General features: G+C 49.3%; 1 protein-coding gene across 3 annotated transcripts in view; it reads left to right on the forward strand.

The window, feature by feature from the left end:
• The first annotated feature begins 8,699 nt into the window (after positions 1–8,699).
• Positions 8,700–13,613, forward strand: part of KLHL29 (kelch like family member 29) — a 310,010-nt gene continuing 305,096 nt past the window's right edge. For all 3 annotated transcript variants that reach the window (XM_060649762.3, XM_060649761.3, XM_060649760.3), the window contains exon 1: positions 8,700–8,813. The gene's annotated coding sequence lies outside the window, so the exon portion shown is untranslated. The remainder of the gene's footprint in view (positions 8,814–13,613) is intronic.

The raw sequence follows: 13,613 nt of genomic DNA on the forward strand, positions 1-13,613 counted from the left end.
AGACATCTTCCCTTTTGGAGTCTCACATCATATTCTCTGATTTTGTGTAGACCTTCAGAAGCCTGAATTACTGAAAACCAGTAAAATACGTCCTACCATGTCCACTTATCCCCTGTGTGGAAATCATGGGGGCTAAGACCATTGCAGTGGTAGTCAGCCTCCAAAATGGCTCCCAGTGATCCTACTTCCTGGTATGCACAGCCTTGTGTCCCTTCTCACACTAAACTTCTGTTGGTCTATATTACCCATCTGAGATTAAGTTATAAAAGACATGGCAGTTTCTGTCCTGTGTTCTCTCTCTTGCTCGCTCGCTCGCTCTCATCACTTTCTTTTCAAGGAGAAACTGGATGCCAGGTCTTGAGGCAGTCCTATCAAGAAAGCCACATGGCAAGGAGTTGAGGTCTCCAGCCAACAGCCATGCAAGTGAGCTTGGAAGCAAATCCTGCTGCCATAGTGGAGCCTTCAGATAACCGTAGCTTCAGCCTCATGAGAAATCCTGAGCCAGAACCACCCAGTCATGCTGCTCCTGGATTCCTGACCATCAGACACTGGGTAAGATGGTAGATGCTGTGTAAGCTGCTAAGTTTTGGGGAAATGTGTTATGCAGCCATAGATAACTGATACAGTTGGGCTTCTCCCTCTCATTCTAAATTTACCTTCCAGGGTCTTTTCAGTCAGACTTCCCTGGCAGGAGAGGTACACCCAGAGCTTTCCAGGGCCAGGTACCTGCTATATGCCTAGGTCGTGAAAAGGCACAACAGGACATCCAACTTTGATTCTGGTTTTGAAGCATGTGTCCAGAACGAGCCAGCTGTATCTCCCATCCGCCCATGGGTTGCATCAGATTCCATACTGACAACAGGGGCATCTGCCTGTCTCTTTATGTGTCTGCATTAAAATGCTTGGGCTCATGATTCACCAATTTTCGTATCCTTTGTTGTAAGGAACACAAGAAACAATTTTAAAAGGAGATTTCAAGACTTGGAACAGTGTCCAGCACATAGTAAGTGCTAAGCTAATATCAGCTATTGTTGATATTTTCATCAGCACTATGTCATTATTTCATATACTGTCACCCCAGCTAACATCTCTGTTGCTTTTGAACAACATGTGCACATCTACAACCACATGTTAATCTTCATTCCCAGGAAAAAGAGCCTTGATTATAATGTCGAGGTCATATCTGCAACCCTTTTAAAACCCTAAGTACAGGGGGGCACCTGGGTGGCTTAGTCGGTTAAGTGACCAACTTCAGCTCAGGTCATGATCTCACTGTTCCCGAGTTCAAGCCCCACGTCAGGTTCTGTGCTGACAGCTCAGAGCCTGGAGCCTGTCTCAGATTCTGTGTCTCCCTCTTTCTCTGCCCCTCCTCTGCTCACGCTCTGTCTCTCTCTCAAAAATAAAAAATAAACATTAAGATATATATGTGTGTGTGTGTGTGTGTGTGTGTGTGTGTGTGTGTGTGTATCTGCAGATTGGTATAAAATATTTCAGATCTGAAATATTGTTCTGACTCCCTCCAAGCCCTCCTAGGTTTTTTAACCCACCTCTTCTCATGTTTAAGTTCTGGTTGTTTTCAGTGAAATTTTACATTAGCCAGAACTCTCTGGCTAATTTTGAAATTGACCTAAAGCTACATTGACATTATCAGGGGTTTAGACTTTAGCCAGAAGATACTTGTTGCTTTCTAGGAAAATTCACAGCCACCTAAAGGAAACGTGTCTGATTTGCAGCCCTTTCCCTGAATTGGCAATAAGTAAATCTATAAAGGATTGAAATGTTTTTTTAATGAAATCGTCAGGTAAATATTTTTCAAAGGTTTAGAAGTAGTGAAAAATGTTAACATAACAGGCCTGTAGTGTTACACTTTTCCACGTTTGTCTCCAAAAGTCTAGAGGAGAAACCTTTTATCTCAACAATACTACATTCTTCAATTTATAACAGTCTCTGATTTTTAAGTAGTTTCTATTCAAAACATCTTTTATTACCTGATACAAATGTGCCTTCAGGTAACCTAGCACATGTGCCCTTTTTTTTTCCTTAGAGAGCCTAATTGTAGAACCCATTCATCTTGTATGCTTGATGTCTCTAACCCCACCTCCTCCCTTTGGATTCTGTCTGTTCTATTTCTTTCCTAAATGTCTCCTTTTGCCCCATGTTTTAACCTGTAAGTTGCTCAAGACCTGAAAGTAAGTAGGTGACAAGCCTTAAGTAAATAAAAATAAATGAATGTGTTTTTGACCAGTTGGATATGAACAGAATTTCTAATAAATCAGCCACAGATTATGTATCAAAGGGGAAAGCTTCACTTAGGGAAGCCCATACGTCCTTTTGGAATGCAAACTGGCAAACCCTTCTGTTAAATCATTTTGAATTTTCATATATCATATTTTCTTACAGCAAGACGCACCCGGACCAGATGATGATTGTTATCACTGACTTTGGGCTATATTTAAGGCCCGTAGTAAATATTCTGTAGGTACCCTGAGTTCAGGCCCTATTGCTTTTTACTTCCTTGTTGCCTCCAGTTCCCTGAGGACAGAGCCTCTGGGGCCAAAGTGTTGACAATCATGTTTCCACTGGACATGACCTCACAGATCCCTCCTCCTACAAATTCTTCCTCCCAGACCCGCTTCACAGAAAGTGTATGCAGCTTCACAAACATTAGTGGGGAGAAGTGTGAAGATGAAATACAGGGTCACATATTCCAAAATATCTGAAACTATTAGATACATCAAATATCTCAGATTCCAAGAGTATGTGGAGCTTCATTCCCAACACCTCTGTCTTTGGGGAGAAGAGTGAACTTGTCCCCTGGAGGAGGGGCTGCCTTTTGCTTTTGCGAACATGACAGGCAGCCTCAGCTCTGGGGATGTGGAAATAAACAATAACTCCTGAGTCAGAGCCGTGGACCTGACCATGCTCATTAAATAGCTAATGAAAATGGGATTTGCTACCAAAGGCTCTGAATTATGATCCCTCTGCCTCTGGCTGTGCTCCCCCCATAGCCCATGTGGACTGTGATGCCCTCTTGGGAAGCCTGAGTCCCGGCAGAGGGCAGAGAGCATGAGGGTCTGTGTCCTGGAGATAGTCAAAGCAGGGCAGTCACCTGCCCTGGACGGTCACTGTCCTGCCTCTGGCCCAATTCAGGGCTTCAAAGTGACCACACTAATGACATGGTCCTAGCCCTAAGTTCTACTGAAAACTCAGAAGGAGATCAAAGACAGTGGCACCAGTGGATTCTGGAGTCAAACAGGGAACAGGCAGGCCCTTTACCTCTTTATTCTCAAAAACAGCTCAAAAATATGTGTACGCAAAGAACTATCAGGATGCAACCTTCTCCCATGTCTCCGGAATTTTCCCTTTAGTGAACCTGCTTCAGTGAGTCAAAGAATACTCTAACACTCCAACAAAACTCTCCTTACAACCTATCCTACCAATCATTTCACTCTCTGAATTTTCTCTGGGTTTTCTTTTTTCACTCTCATGGGGAAAACACTGGCCCCTTCTTAAATATCGAAAAAGGTCAACAATTCACTACCCAATAAATATGTAGGGAGGAACAATTAAATCCATTTCTTTGACCACCTTGTTTGAAGAATCTCTTCATCAATGGGGACAGTTGCTCTCTTAAAATGCCCAAGCAGTGTTTCCTGACAGTTTGGGAGTCAGAACCACCCAGGAAAATTGTTAGTGGCTCTAATTAGCACTCTGCCACCTGCAAAAAAAAAAAAAATGGTACTAAAAAAAGATGCGGAATTCCTGCCATCGAGAATGAAAAAAGAGGAGAGAGAGAGAGATCACTGGCTTTATTCTGAATCTTAGAATCTAATGGTCCATTGATTTGGGCAGAGAAGGAAAATACACTATCATTTCCACCCAAAGGAAATGACTGTTAACAACAAGTCATGTTGCAGAAACTATCATACCATGAGTCCCCCAGTTGAGGGATCCTACCTCCTCTGCCCTCCCAGGCCCTGCCTTCTGTTCTGGCTGGTCTGTGCTCCTCTGCCTCGCATGAAAACCTCCTCACTCCTTAAGTCCAATCTGAGGCTGACTTCCTCCAGGAAGCCATCCTGACCCTCCCAGCTCTTCCAGGCACCCCCTAGACCCTACAGCACTTGTAGTCTTTTCCCCACAACTGATCACTAAGTTATGTTTCTTGATAACAACCACTCTTACCTTAACCTCTGTCAAGAACGAGAACCAAGTATGGTATTCAGCTGCCTCAACCCCTTTTGGGAAACAAACCGTCTCATTACATCTTCCCTGTATTCTGGAGCACCCAATACAGAGCTGAGTGTGCAGGAGGTCCTCAACAAACGGCTGATTGAATGATGAGCATGTGCTTTTGTGACACATCAAAAAGCAGGGTGGCTACAGTGAAAATTCAGCAGCTGTGACTTCTTGCTTCCTGCTTTAATCAACACCATGGGGTTGAAATGCTGGACACACAGTAGGTGCTAAATAGATTTTTATGGGTCGATTAAGCACTGGAGGGGCAATGACTTATATAGGATTTATGAATGCTTTTGATGTCAAATGGGGGTAGTTTAAGTGGAGAATAATGTTAGAAAAACAAAACAGCAAATACAAAATCCCAACCAACAGAAAAGCTGGCTCCTGCTCTGTTTACACCCACTACACTCCTAGAAACAGATGTCCTCTCAGACCTGAGGGTTTCTGATGAGGCGTCCACCCTTCCAAGTGACCTGTGTGTCCAGCAATCAAAGTGATGTTTTTCCCTCTTCTATCTCAGTCCTCTGTATCCCAAGACTGATTTCCAGGTCTGGGTCCAGGACCAGCTGCTGAGAAAGGCAAAATCAGCATCCACTGTGTACTCCAAGGGAAAATCACCAGGCTAATGACAAAAGAAATTGCATTCATGTGTTGAGTGTGGTGAAGAGAACAGAGGCTTTGGAATCAACCAACCAGGCTCAAATTCCAGCTTGCCCATTTATGGGATATGTGGTTTCAGGAGATCACCTACCCTCTCCGTGACTCAGCTTTTGGGGCTGGTAACACTAACTCCACAGGTTGCTGTGATGACCAACAAGATTTCGTGGGTAGAATATCTGGTAAAACGCTTACGATGTAGTAGTCCCCGAATAAATGATCGTTTTGTTGCGATTACTATTATAAATGCAAATAAGGGGGGAAGTTCATCTCAGTCACAGTGGGTGCTCGAGGCAGTTCTGATGTGGCTTCCTCTGCTGCCTCTCCGGGGGACAGTAGTAGCCCTTCCAGTGCACAGCCCTGGCCTGTCTGATGGCACATATAACAGGGGAATGGATGCTCTAGAACATTCCATTCTACTTCCCTGTGCGCCACAAGTCCACTCCTTCACGTTAGTCCTGATCCCAGAGCCCAGCTTGGGGCATGTCTGTCAGGACAGAGAGGGCTGCCTTTTGAAGCACATTCCACATGGCTGGTCCTGTGCTTCATGGAGAAATTTTGGACCCAGGCAGAAGAAGTTTCCATGTGCAACACCCAACAAATCCCACTTACCATGAAGCGAGATCCTTGCCAACCATGGATTCCATACACGACAGAGCAGGACAGTGAATGACCCAGAACAGATCCCAGACATCAGCAAGATCTATGGAGAAAGATAGGAGTTCCCTTACACTACACAAAGCAGGTCCAGCATGTGTCGCCAAGACCCTGGGGGAATTGGGGCCGATAACACGGACAACGGTGCTGCAGGTGAAATGGAGCTCATGTCTGGGCCTTCAAAGGCAGCTATGTCCAAATTGAACAGTCCCACCAGGGGAGAGCCCCACTGCAGAGGAAGATCTTGGCTTCAGACCCTGGACATCCTTATTTGCATTGAGGCTCTCGGGATGAAAGGAGGGTGGGTTGGAGGGAGGGTAGAAAAGCCCTGTGTGATCCTTTCCCATTCTACTGACAAGCTGGCACCCCCAGTGAGCCATTATCTACCTTGAGCCCTGGAGGCGTTGCAACACTCTGGAACTGACATCTTTGGCATCACAGAGACCAAAAGTTGTCTTCTTCTGTGTAGATGGGGATTCAGCAAGGACTCTTTCCTTTGATAAAGTCAGCAGGCAAACCGGGAGAATCCTCATACCTTCACCTAGAAAGATGTAGCTATGGAAGAGCTCTTGGAGTATTTCCTTCTTTCATTTGAAGATCATTCAAAACTGTCTGTAAGACATTAGGAGTGCCTCAGATCGCCGGAAGTCGACGTACCCCAGACCCTGCGCACCCAGACTACACTTCTATAACTCGTACAGCTGTCCTACATGCCACTGCTCCGGAACGTAGCCGCGGAGGGGATTCCTGCTTTTGCTCGTACGTAGTGAATCATGTGGATCATTTAGAGGGTGGCTTCCTACAACATGAATGAACAAGAACTCACCCTGGGCCTTTGTTCCCCTCTTCTTTGCCTTACATTGCTTGAGGTGTTACCTGTTGTTACCTGTCTTTTAAAAAAAAATCCCAACTAATGCCTTTTCTCCATTTTCTTATCTACATTACTCTCCAATCACTTTTTATACACCATTTTAAGAACTTAGCATTCAAGCCACCTCTTCCCCTTCAGGTGTTGTTGAGAACCCTTGGGAAGCTCTCCTTCCCCTACTCCCCCCTCCCCCACTGCTACCCCTCCCAGGCACCCTCCATCAGGCACTCTCTTGAAGAGACACCGGATTGCCCAGCTGACCTCCTCATCACGGGTGGATTCCTCCTGCAGTGCCTTGCCTTGTCCCCTCCCCTGTCCTCAGGCTTCACACACCAGAACTTTACTCCACATTTTCTTCTTGCAGGAAATGCAGTTACTCTGACACCAAAGTGCCATCTCCCTGGTGTCCTCATTCCCTTTCGCTGACAGTCCTCCTGCTACCCTCAGTAGATTATTATTATTTATTATTTATCAGCCGCCACACTGTACTCTGCTTCCCACAAGATATTAAAGAAGACACAATCCCTGCACTGAGTTTACAGCCAAGGAGAGCAGAGGCCTGGATTCAGACATCACAGGAGTGAGCCGAGCGCAGGGGATTTGCGGACCGAGTGCTCCCGCGGCCCCAGCGGATGGGGGCGGGGCCCGGCAGAGCCCGCCCCGGGCTGGCTCCTCCCAGTTCCAGCCCAGAAGCCCGCCGCTCCCCGCCTTACCACACCCCTCCCCAATTGCTACCCAGGCCTCAGGCATCCACAGCTTCACTAGGGAGAGCCGGGTGGGGGTGGGGGTGGGGTGGGGTGGGGTGGGGGGAGGAGGTTGAAATCCACAAACATTACATTTAGACTGCGGGTAGGGGATATATTTCCTCTGAAATTCAAAACCAGACGAGGGGGAGGTAGGGGAGGAGGGAGAGGTCAGGGAATAAAAACCAGAGCTAGAGAGTTACCAGGGATGGCTGGTGCTGAAATGGAATGTTCTGGCCTAATGGAAAAGTCCGCACAGGGGGCTGCCACGGGCCTCCAGCCAAACCTTTCCTGTTAGAGTTGACGTTAGGATCTGTGTGGACGGCAAGTGTAGACAGAAAGGTGAAGGGGCTGAGAAAGTCGGTGTAGACAAGCAAGGCTGGTGTGGCCTGAGTAAGGGCTGACTAAACAGCGAGGTCGAGTGGATTCGAGTGGGTCAGTGTAAACAGGAAAGTCCGCGTGCACTGAGGAGAGTCGAGTGCACGGACGAGGGGGCCTGTGGTCTGGACGGGCGGGCTGGGCTAGTCGTGGTTCTTCGGAGATTTGAACAATTCCTGCTCCCTTCCGTGGCTGGAGTGTCCTAGGGAGGGCGGAAGCTGAAAGACGATTGGACTTTTCGTTCTCAAACTTTTCCGCCAGTTTCCTCAGGTGTTGAGAGCAGCCGGGGAGCTCGCCTCGGCCGCGTCCACCAACCCGGGGACGGCGGGGCCGGGAGGCCGGGGCCGAGCAGCCGGGACCACGCACGGCGCATCGAGCGGGCGCGGCCGCCGAGCCGGGCGCGCCGGGAGCCGCCGCTGGGGGGAGGGAGGGGGGCGGGGGCGGCGGACGGACGCACGGACACACCCGCCGGCACTCCGGCCCGGGCCGGGCGCGCCGCTGCCGGGGATCCCTCGGGCCCAGGGAGCAGCGCCGGGTGCCCGGCCGGGGGCGCCCCGCCTCCCCCACCCTCCACCCCCGCCCACTCCGGCGCCCGTGATTGGCTCCGCCCGCCCTTGGCTGCGCGCCGAAGCCCGCCTCCCTCGCAGCTAAAGAAGACGGTACCCGGAGCGGAGCGAGCCAGAAGGGAGCATGGTCCCCGCGCCGCGGCCGCGCCAGCCCCCGCGCCGCCGTCCCCGCCGCCGCGGATCTAGCTGCAGCTCCAGCCCCGGCCCCGGCTCCGCAGCGCCAGCCCGCAGCCCCGGCGGCCGCCGCGCCTGAGCGCAGCCCCCGCCCGGAGCCCGAGCCCCGAGCCCGGAGCAGCCCCAGCCCCGCGGCCGCCGCGGCTGCGGGGAGAGGGCGGGGGCGATGCTGCCGGAGCCGCCGCCGCCGCCGCCGCCTCGGTGAGAGCCGCGCCGCGCCGCGCGTAGCCGCACAGGCTGACAGGCAGAAGGACTGACTTCCCTCTCCCGGGCATCCTCCCTGGGCTGCCGGGAGGCGGCGGCGGCGGAGGAGGAGGAGGAGGAAGAGGAGGAGGAGAAGGAAAAGGGGGAGACGGCGGAGAGCAGGAACGCGAGGAGGTGGACCTGGATCCGTTTCTCCCGGCCAGGACCCGAGCGGCCCCAGCTACCGCTACCCGCCGGCGCCGTCCCCTATCCATCAGCCCTCCTGCGCCCACCCGCGACCCCCGGCTCTCTGCGCGTCGGGCCGGGGCCGGAGCGGCGCGGCCGGAGGTAAGAGCCAGGCTAGGGCGCCAAGGATGCGGCGCCGGGGACCCTGGGTCCTGGAGGCTGCGCGGGGCCGGGCCGGGCTTGGGAGCGGGGCCCGAGAACCCGGAACGCTGGGCTCGGCTCCCGCGGCGGCGGCGGCAGGAGCCTCCCGCGTCTGGACTCGCAAGGCTGCAGGAGCCCTTGCGCCTGCGCTGCTCCAAGGGGGAAAAGAGGAGAAAAAAAAACTTCCTGCCCCCGGGTGTGTATGCGCTGGGGCTGCCCAGGGCCAATGTCGCGATGGTCGGGGGTGCTGGAGGCAAGTGTGACCCCGGCCGCGGCACCCTCCTGGCTGGGCCCGGCAGTGCGCGTTCCTCTCCAGGCCACCTCCCCAGAGCGGCCCAGGGCCCGCGCCGGGCTGGGGGCCAGGAGGAGGCACCGAAGGGCTGGACCCCGGGGGCGGCCGCGCGCCCTGCCCTTTGGGGAGGCGCGCGCTTCTGTGCAGCCGGAAGCCGGGTTGGGGTTTTGCCGATTCGCGTCCGCAGACCCCGCATTTGGGGACCAGGTCTCTTCACTCAATCCGAAGTAACTTTCGAGGTGGAGGAGCTTGAAAAACCATGAGGAGGGAACCCGCACAGACCTTGTTGTGACCCCCCTTCCCTTAACACCTTATGGGTGCCAGCGTGTTTGGGGGGCGCCGAAAAGAGAGCCCACGGGGATGGTGAAGGGACGAGGACGTGGTGTAGGGTGGGGAGGGGTTGTTTATGTGTGGGATAGTGTGGACCCCGAGGTGTGCAATGTGGGAGTGTGGACGCGCGCCCCGACCCCGGCGGGGGTGCAGGGTGGCCGAGGGCTCACGTCCGTGTCTCCGTGGCCTGGAGCGGGCCGAGAGCGCGAGGGTTTTCTGCGGTCGCCGCGCGGGCGCGGGCGCTGGGCAGCGCGGGCCCCGGGCCCCGAGGGAGGGGCGCACTCGCCCGGGGCCCGAGAGCCGGGGCAGGTCCGAGGCTGCTCCGGGGGCAGGTCGGGTCTGCGTTGGCTGGGGAAGGCGGGGACGCGCTGCCTGCCTGCGTCCAACCGTCACTGAGGAGGGGTGGGCTCAGAGAGCAAGTCTCGGATGCCTGGGTCCACCAGTCGAGAAGCCAGTTGTCTTTCCTGGGCTCTGGAACCCAATCGCAGACGGGGTCAGTTGGCGGGTCCTCTGGCGGGTCTCTGGGGATGCTGATGGGTAAGGAGCCGCCGCCTTTACCATCCCTGCTGCTCTGCAAACGCTCCCCTGCCCTACGGTGCTGGCGCCGCGGCGCGCCCGGGGCGAATCGTGGACGCAGGTATTTATGTAGCATTAGGCGAGACCTCGGCGCTGGAGGGACCGGACCGTTGAGGACGCCTTGCTGCTTCTGCCCGGGAAACTTCCACTTCGTCAGCTCAGGGACAGTCAGGCTCCACTGATACAGGCTCCAGCCTCTCATCAGCCGAGCTACGCCGGGATTTGGACACCTCTTGCAGTGACAGATCTGTCCTGGTTACAGCTGTATTTACCCTAATTTCAGTCTCTTTAAAGTCATCTGTCTGGTCCCTACAGAGTTTCTCCCCTTGCTGTGTGGTCTTCTGTCCAGCTCAGCCCTAGGAGAGCAGATTTAAGGAATTATTTCGGTTTAGGATGAATGGCAGAATTAATTAGTCCACTTCATTCCTGATGTTTTAAAAAATGATATTGGGGGAGTGTAAAGGTAACTTTTTTCACTCTTAGGGGGATGATGAACAATTTTACAGATTGCTCATCCTGGCACCTGGTGAAATCGTTGCCCTGTAACGCACAGGTGAATACTTTTAAGGGCTGGTTGGTATGCATGTATATGAGTGGTCACATAGTCTAGGTGTTTCTACATGTATGGAGCTGTGTGCCACTGATGAATACAGTCTCTGTCCCATGCATTGTTCTGAGTGCACTTGATTTATCATCCTGCTATAAATAAGGTAATTACTAGCATATGTGTCCTTAAACTCTATATGAATTTAATGACATTTAAATTGGTTTATGGGCTGATGCATTTAACCAATTTTAATAACTTTTCTGTACAAGCATCTTATAAACCATAATTGTGATTAAGAGAAACATTTTCTTCTGTCTCCCCATTTCTACACAGTTAACAGAAATTTATAGGTCTCCAACTTTCATTTGCAAGCAACAATCCAAACGAAATACCTAGAGTTGTACTGAAAAAAAAAAAAAAATCCTATGGTAGCTATGGTAACAAATAGATTAAGGATTATTGGTTTTCATCTGTATGTGCTTGGGGGGGGGGGGGATCTAGTGTTGTGTCTTTTTAATTATGTTTCTAATGAGTGGTGGTCATACTTCAAGTACTCAGTGTGGGAGATAAGCCAGAGTGAGAATTCAGTTTTGTGAGAGGTTTCTTGGAACAAAGACTGGAGCCCAAGAGAATGACTTCTGCTAACTGCAGCTCCTCATATCCAGCAAGCAAATAGATAAAACCCTTTTTTGTTTTTCAAGTAGATGAGAATTGAGTTAGTCTCTTTAAGATTTAGAAAATGTATTTTTTCTAGAAGCTCTTACCAAAGGAACCTTTAAATCAGCTCCTGTTTTCTAGGAATAAACATGTTAGAAGTGTGGATGTTGGTGTGGATTGAGTGTCAGAGTTGTTATCAACACCTGTCAGTCTAAGTGAGGCGTATCATTAGTCTATTCAAATCTTGCCTATTTCAATATTCATGCATTTCCATGGTGATCCATTCCATTTTTGTTTACTTAGTCAACCTTATAAATCTTTGGCATCAATTTCAGTTCTGCTATCTTTTTTTTCTTTTATTTATCAATTGATTTGGCCGTATATCATTCCCAGTTTAAACTGGTTCCTTTTTTTTCCTGCTAGTTTCCAAAAGTTTACACTATTCCCGGTTATACACAGATATAAAGGGATTAAAAAATTTTAATAGCCTCAGCACCACTGATGCTAGTGTAGTTTTTTAGCATCCCATTTGATATCTGTGTATGCATGGGTATTTTTTTTTTCTTCCAACAGGCTTACCATAAAGCTTTCTTGTTTTATGGCCCCCACATATCAGTACAATCCAGCAGAATTGACTAAAGATTTTCCTTCCTTCCTTCCTTCCTTCCTTCCTTCCTTCCTTCTTTCCTTCCTTCTTTCCTTCTTCATTTTATTTTTTTCCCTACCCTATTATGGTTTAAGGATTCTTTATGTCTTCAGCTATATATGCTTAAACAGACTTCTGAACTTTGTATATTGGGCCAGGCCGATCCTTCTAGGATCTTTTCTACTAGTAGCAAAAGACAGACGGCTCCAGAGTGTCAGAGGATTTTTCCAAATACAATATACATTTAGTTATACATATAGTGTCCCTAGGATCATTGTAACATTGTGAGTTCACTCAACAGGCAGCTTTGCTTAAATGCGAGCCATGATTTTGCTCGCCCGCTTTCATTTTGCTTTCTAATGATGCAGTCCCATGCTAATCACACCCTGTATATTTCAGAAATATCAAGGCAAGCATTAGCACGCTACTGACTTATTAGGATCAAGCGAAGTAATTGGAACACTTAAGTTCAAAGTCAGATGGAGAAACGGAATTATAACCAACCTTGTGATTCTATAATCAGTCAACTAATATGCCTACTTGGGGGTAGGCGGAGGAAGAAACACCATAAGTAAGAAATCCAGCCATAGGTTGTGACAGGTGAAGATAAACCAAGGCAGAAACCATGTCAGATGACTGGAGAATAAGAAATCCCTTTGTGGACAGATAAATCACATGGAGACCCAAATTGTTTAGAAACCAGGAGAATATTTGCAGTTTGTGCAGAAGATGGTCATTTGCTATACTCAGGAAATTGAGGGTCATTTCCCAATATGCTACAAAAATTGGATGACCTAATCACTGGAGAGTACTTCATCTGAAGTAAATTTTACCATAGAAATGGTCTGAATAATTTTGGTTAAGAAGGAAAAGTGAGTCAGAATTCTTTATCTGCCTGTTGTATCAAAAATGACCAGAGATCAGGACCGGTCTAAAATCAAATCCTGTGGTTCTTCCTATAACAGCTACACGCTTATTTTCCCAAAGTCCTAGGTCAGGAAGGTAGTCTGTACTTTCTTCAAAGAAATCACTTTGAAAACAGGGAAATTGGAGCTGCAAATGAAGGTGAGGCAAGTTGATCATTAGCAACACAGCTATTCGTGAAATGAACTTAATTGTCTTGGGGCATTTCCACCTTTAGGGTGGGAAGGGGAAGAATTCTCATTTCCCTTGGGAGAGGATATCTGCATGAAATTCAGACAGTTCATAGATTATTGGTATTCTGGGGTAGCAGGTAGTGATTCAGAAGCTGGAACAGAACAGTTGAGCACTGTTAGGGCAGGGCATCGGGTTTGGGCCAAGAAAGAGTTCAGCTCCCCAGACATTCAAAGGCTGCTATTGACCCCACAGGTATCAGTTTTTATAATTATTTATAGGGTTTTGAAAATTTTAAACCATTAACTCTTTTAAGGATACACACACACATATACATAAATATATATAAAAACATATATACTTACATATATACAAATATATATTCTGCCACTTTTCTTTCTTTTTTTAAAAAATTTGGTTAAAAAAACACATACCATAAGATTTACCATCTTTACCTTTTAAGTGTTTAGTTCTGTAGTATTAATATCCACATTGTTGTGCAATGGATATCCAGAATGTTCTCATCATGCAAAACTGGAACCTTCTACCCCTTAAACATCTACTGCCCGTTTCCCCCTTTCCCAGTCCCTGGCAACCACCATTCTACTTTCTGTTTCT

The sequence above is a fragment of the Panthera onca genome, chromosome A3 (genome assembly GCF_046562875.1).
Source record: "Panthera onca isolate mPanOnc1 chromosome A3, mPanOnc1 haplotype 2, whole genome shotgun sequence".
NCBI lineage: Eukaryota > Metazoa > Chordata > Mammalia > Carnivora > Felidae > Panthera > Panthera onca.